At 40.9% G+C, this 6,710-nt stretch overlaps 1 pseudogene; it reads right to left on the bottom strand.

The window, feature by feature from the left end:
* Positions 1–5,156: 5,156 nt before the first annotated feature.
* Positions 5,157–6,089, bottom strand: LOC113832221 (annotated as a pseudogene).
* Positions 6,090–6,710: the final 621 nt, after the last annotated feature.

Below are 6,710 nucleotides of genomic sequence, written 5' to 3'. Positions count from 1 at the left end.
TCTCTCTCTCTCTCTCTCTCTCTCTCTCTCTCTCTCTCTCTCTCTGCTCCTTGTAGATTATATGTAACCTCTAAGCTATGCTGCTGTGCCACCACTACCTGCCTGCTACCATATGTTATTCCATGATAGTCGTGGAAACTTCTGGAACCTTGAGCCCTCAAATTAAATGTTTTCTTTTATTAATTGCCTTGGTCATGATGCTTTGTCATGGAAATGGAAAAGTTAAGAAGTTAACATCCAAATTAATTTCCTACTTCCAAGAAAACAGCCTGGGACACAATTACAAACAAAATAAAACAAGCAAGCAAGCAAGCAAGCAAACAAACAAAAAACACTTCCTTCTCAGAGAGACAGAGATTCCTTTAACTGTGTTCTACAAAATCACCTTTCAACCGTTTGTGATACTAAGCCTTTCTCACACAAAAAAAGAGACAAACTTTCTATCATTTTTCTAAATAGGCTGGACCTAATTTCCTGTAACTATGTCATATATGTCCATGATAATTGTTGTCATGTATCTTTGGTTGTTTTCTTATGTTATTTGTGTCAAAAAATTTGTGTTTATGTTTTTATTGAGAAAATAAATTTATTATTACTATCATTTTTTATTACTATGATTTATACCCCTACTGCATTTTCCTTCCTTCCTATTCCCCCAGTCACCATCCCTCAATTCCTCTGTTCCTCCATCCACTACTCCTCAGATTCTCTTCAGAAAAGGGTAGGTCTCCTATGGAATCAACCACACATGTCATATCAAGTTGTGATAAGACTAGGCACCTCACCTCATATTAAAGCTGGATGGTGTAGCCCAGTGTGAGAAAAATGGGCCCAAAAGCCATCAAACGAGTCAGAGACAGCTCCAGCTCTCACTTTTAGGAGTTCCACAAGAAGACCAAGTTACACATCTGTAACATATAAACAGAGGGTGTAGGTAACTCCCATGTAGAATTTAGCTGTTGATGACTTCTTTTATTCCATTGTATATTTATGGCTTCTTTAAAAAAATCAGGTGTCCATAGGTATGTGGTTTAACATCTAGGTCTTCAGTTGGGTTCCATCGATCACCTTGTCTGTTTCTATGCCAATATCATGTGGATTTTATTATTATTGCTCTCTAATACAGCTTGAAATCAGGAATGGTGATACTTCCAGCAGTTTTGTTGTTGTTTTAAACAATCTGTTTCCAGCAGATTGTTTTTGCTATAATGGGTTTTTTGCTCCTCCTTATGAGGTTGCATATGGTTCTTTCAAGGTCTGTAAATAATTGTGTTGGAATTTTTATGGGAATTGTGTTGAATATTTAGATTGATTTTGGTAAGATTGCCATTTTTACTATGTTCATCCTACCAATCCATGAGCATGGGGGAGATCTTACCATCTTCTGATATCTTGTTCAATTTCCTTCTTCAAAGACTTGAAGTTCTTGCCATACATATCTTTCATTTGCTTGTTTAGAGTTACACTAAGATATTTTATATTATTATGTAAAGGTGCTATTTCCCTGATTTCTTTCTCAACCCATTTATCATTTGTATAGAGGAAGGCTACTGATTTTTTTTTTAATTTATTTTGTATCCAGCCACTTCACTGAAGGTGTTCATCATCTGTAGGGGTTCTCTGGGAGAATTTTCGGGGTCAGTGTGTGGTTTAAGCTTTAGTAGTGTTTCCCTTACAAATATGGGTACCCTTGTATTTAGGACAAGATGTTAAGAATTTTAAAAAATCATCTTGCTTAATTTTTCCTTTAATGAATATTAAGTGTCCATCTCTTTTGATTAACTTTGGTTTGAAGTCTATTTTGTTGGCTATCAGCATGGCTTCACCAGCTTGTTTCTTAGGTTGATTTGCTTGGAAAATTTTTTTTTCCAAAGTTTTGCTCTGAGGTAATATCTATCTTTGATTTTTAAGGTGTGTTTTTTATGTGCAATAGAAGGATGAATCCTGTGTTTTAATGCATTCTGTTATCGTATGTCTTTTATTGGAGAGTTGAGTCTATTGATATTGAGAGCTATCAATGACCAATGATAGTTAATTCCTGTTATGTTGTTATTGATTGGTAGTGGTAGTGGTAGTGGTAGTGGTAGTGGTAGTGGTAGTGGTAGTGGTAGTGGTAGTGGTAGTGTTTGTGTATGTTTCATTGGGTGTTTTGTTTCCCTTCCTAGGATAGGGTGATTGGGATAGAGATCCGGGTGCTGGTGTGGCAGGGGTCATACCCTGGAGGTATGGGTGGGATAGGGTGATTAGGGGAAGAGGGACTGTTGCTGTTAGGAAGGTTCTGAAAATATTTGGTGGTCTGTAAGCAAGGTAGTTATTTAGGGATCTCAGTGCTGGCATGGGCCCTGATGGATCGGGGATCTTCTGCCAGAGGTGTCTCAAAAATAATTTTCTAATGAACTGTTACCACTTTCTATTCTCCCTTTGTAAATTAATTTTTATTGCTGGCAAAGCTATTATTTTTGCATTCCCAATTAAAATACGTGTGCAAGTTCACAAATTTAAATATTCGGATCATATATTAAGGCCTAATAAGTACATACTACTTTATAAATCTGGGTATTATAGACATCTTAAAACCTATTAAAATGTTTTTAAGTATATTAAATATTTCATAAACTTTAAAATCATAATTGTTTATATAAAGCAACATTTGTTCGTATCCTTAGATTTCATTAAGCTATAAAATTTAATGTGATATGCATAGATTTTTGTAAAGCTTTCCTTGCAAACCAGATTCTAAATCTACAAAACTATAAAAAAATTGTTTTATTTATATCATGTGTACCATAAAATGCATATTATTTCTTCAAAGTGTTCTTAATATAATACTATTGAATGTAGGATTGATATATAAATATAAATAGATATATGTTTACTAAAAATCTATGTGTTGCATTTTCTTTCAAAATGGGGGTTATAGGATATATAATCCCAATAAACAATAACTTTCAAAATCTTTGTTTATTAAAATATAACTTGTATATGAATATGTATATGTACATATACATGCATACATACATACATACATACATATATACATACATACATACATGCATACATATTGGCTTTTCAAGACAGGGTTTCTCTGTGGCTTTGGAGGCTGTCCTGGAACTAGCTCTTGTAGACCAAGCTGGTCTCGAACTCACAGAAATCCTCTGCCTCCCAAGTGCTGGGATTAAAGGCCTGCACCGCCACCACCACCTGGCAACAGTATTTTCTTTATAAATCAGTTCTCTTGGGTTTGCCTTTCTCTTTCTGCTTTCAGATTCCTTTCCAACAACTCATGAATCCCATGAATTACTTTCTAGACCTGAACAAGGGAAAACTCTTGGTCCCCAGACTGATACCTGGGAAACCAGCATGGGACTGATCCAGACCTCCTGAATGTGGGTGTCAGTGAGGAGACCTTGGAAATCTATGGGACCCCTTGTAGTGGGTCCTTACTTATCCCTAGAATAGGAATGGACTTTGGGAGCCCATCCCACATGGCGGGATACTCCCTGTTCTGCTATAATTTTTCCTGGAATCACTATGAGTGATTTCAAAGCTCATGATGCATTCACACTTACTTGTATCTATTCTGATGCCCTCCTCTCTTCAAAGGTGTGGTAGTCTTCTGTTAACATTTACTTTCTGTTTAGACAAATTCCATCAGTTAATGGTATTTAGTGACATTTAAAAAGTTTTCTTAATTTCCCCTATTTGAAAATTGATTTATTTCCTCTAAATAATGGGATGTCTTTTGCCCAGGCACAGAACAGATGATTGATGGAGGTCTTTAGCATTTGAAAAGATTTGTGTCACCCCATAGAAGTCTATAGTTTCCCACAGCCAAAAAAATATCCATTGCCATTAAATTGTTTCTCCCTAGAGGTAAGGGACCCTTCTCTTAAGCTGTTTGCATTCATTACTGTCCCCTTTGCTGAGATAAAAATGAATCAAATTAGTTGAGAAGTGATTTGTCCTGGCTCACAGTTTTGGAGTCCATTTAGAGTGACTCCATCCATAGCTGAATGATACTGTGGTGTGTGTGTGTGTGTGTGTGTGTGTGTGTGTGTGTGTGTGTGTGTGTGTGTGTGTTTCTGGGACACCAATGCAGTGATGTAAGCAAGCTATGTTGTTAATTTCCTATGGGATCCCTCAGATTCTACTCATTTGATTTTTGTGTATCTATTCTCAGTTTCCCAATTTACACTCATATTACTGATTTGTTGTACTTCAAAGAGTCTGTCCTTTATGTGGTTTTCTGCTGTGAATGGCTATTCACCTCCCTGTTGGGTCCTGCTGGTACCTTGGAAGGAGGAAGCTGAGAACTCCTAAGATTATTTTCATCCTGTAGTGGGAAGGCAAATGCTCAGCTTCCCACTTGGAGCAGCTGACAGAAAGAATGGGGTGGGTGGGCAGGTAAGGCAAGGACAATCCACTCATGTCCCCTCAGGAAACCTTGTTCTTTTCCTTGGCACTAGGTGGGAAGTGGGCTTAGTTTCCTGATAGGTCAGTTGGCACTATGTTGAGATTTAGTGCCTTGGTGCTCATCTTCACTGCCTACACTTTGCTCAGTTTCCTGGAGCTTGTTGGAGATCAGTTTTCTTTGCCTCCTGCTAATGCCACCTGGGCTAGGGAGTCAAAATGCTACGCTCCTGAGTGGAGAGGTCTACATGAGTACTTCTACGTGATTTGGAGATTGGGACAGATCCACTCTTCTACCAGCTGACAATACAGGGCATGAGAGGGTCCTGGTGATGTCTGGCTGAAATTGGAAAACATTGCTATAAAAGTATCCTGCTCTATTAGGTCACTCTTCCACAGTTTTGCCTGGGGGTTGGGGATGGAGTAGGACTTTCTTGGATCCTTTCCTCTTTTTCTCTTTTCCTTTCTTTCTTTGGTCTTTTACTGAGACTTCTGACTGGGTATTATCTGCTGAATTCTACAGAATATTTCTGAAGCAAAAGGTAACCCAAAGAAGTTGTCAATTTGACTTTCCACAGGTCTGGAGCCACTAAAAAATGGGCCTTCCTCTGCCTAGTTTTCTTTGTTGTTGGCCATGTACCATTTTTTAGTCATAAAGGAGAAGGTTAAAACAAAATGATTTTTTTATTTTATTTATTTATTTTTTTTTTACAGCTCGTAGGAACTTTATTTTCCTTCCACCCTTTTTCCCTTTGCTCAAGTGTCTGCAGAGCAGCTCAGGACCACTCAGTGGTGGCTCCAACCCACTCGGTGACCTGCACTGTGGAAGCTGCTGACCAGTCCCAGTGGCTGGCTGGGCATTCCAGTCTGCAGTAGGAAACTGCTGGATGGGTACAGAGGGCACCTGCACACCCTCAGACCAGTCGGCCACCTCTGGCTGAGCAGCAGTGAACTCTGGCGCTGGCGCTGTCCATTCACCCTGAAATTCCTCCTTGGTCACAGCCTTCTCGGCAGCAGCCTGCTCCTCCTTCTCAATCTCCTCTGGGTCTCTGTAGAAGTAAAGGTCAGGCATTACCTCCTATGGGTGCTCACGGGAGATAGTGCCACGAATACGGAGTACTTCCCGGGGCCAGCATCCACCACATCAGACCCACTGAGTGAGCTCCCTTGTTGTTGCATAGGATGGTAATGTCCATGTGGCGGAGAGGAGAGTCTGTGTTACACAGAGCAATGGTGGGCAGGTTGACATAAGACGCCTCTGTGAGGGGCTGGTGGTCAGCCCTGGGGTCAGTGACCACTGGAAGCCATGGCTCCCGGAAGGCTGCTTGGATCTGGTTGGTGAAGGTCCCAGGAGTGAAACGGCCAGCAATTGGAGTGGCTCCGGTGGCAGCAGCAAACTTCAACACAGTTTGCTGTCCAGTGTTCCTGGAGGAGATGACCCTGACATCAGCGGGGTTCTCAGTGGCAACGATGGGCCTGGCTGCCAGCAACAGCTTCTCCCACGTCCTCTTCAGATTGATGATGTAGATACCATCATTTTTCCTCTTGTAGATGTACTGCTCCATTTGGAAGTCAAAGTTGGTGCCACCTAGGTGGGTTCCTGCTGCAAGGAACTTGAGGACATCATCCTCTTTCATCTGCAGGACATCGAGGGCTCCGGACATTGAGTAAGTTTCCCTTTTAAGTTACGATGGGAATCAAGAACAACGCTGTATGGACCCATCCTGGGGCAGCGCGGAAAGGTGATTTTTTTTTTATTTTTATAATTGTAATTAGACCAATTTCAAATTAGAAACAAGCTTCTTTTACATGTCAATCACAGTTCCTTCGGCCTTCCCTCCTGGACTCCTCTCCTGTCCCTGCATCCCAACCCCTTTCTGCTCCCCAGGGATGCTGAGGCCTTCCATGGGGATTGTCAGAATCTGTCATATCATTTGAAGCAGGACCTAGACCTTCCACAGTGTGTCTAGGCTGAGAGAGTATCCCTATATGTGGAGAGGGCTCCCAAAGTCCATTTGTGCACTAGGGGTAAATACTAATCCACTACCAGTGGCACTATAGACTGTCCTGACCTCCAAACTGACCTCATGCAGAGGGTCTGGAACAGTCCTATGCTGATATTCCAGCTATCAATCTGTGGTCCAGAAGCAACCCCTTGTTCAGGTCAGCTGTCCCTGTGTGTTTCTCCAGCCTGATCTTGACCCTTTTGCTCATCACTCCTCCCTCTCTGCAACTGGATTCCAGAGATCAGCTAATTGTTTAGCTGTGGGTGTCTGCTTCTGCTTCCATCAGCTACTGGA

The sequence above is a fragment of the Cricetulus griseus genome (assembly GCF_003668045.3).
Source record: "Cricetulus griseus strain 17A/GY chromosome 1 unlocalized genomic scaffold, alternate assembly CriGri-PICRH-1.0 chr1_1, whole genome shotgun sequence".
Lineage (NCBI taxonomy): Eukaryota > Metazoa > Chordata > Mammalia > Rodentia > Cricetidae > Cricetulus > Cricetulus griseus.
The sequence above is the reverse complement of the archived record's forward strand: the minus strand, read 5'-3'. Positions and strand labels throughout refer to the sequence as shown.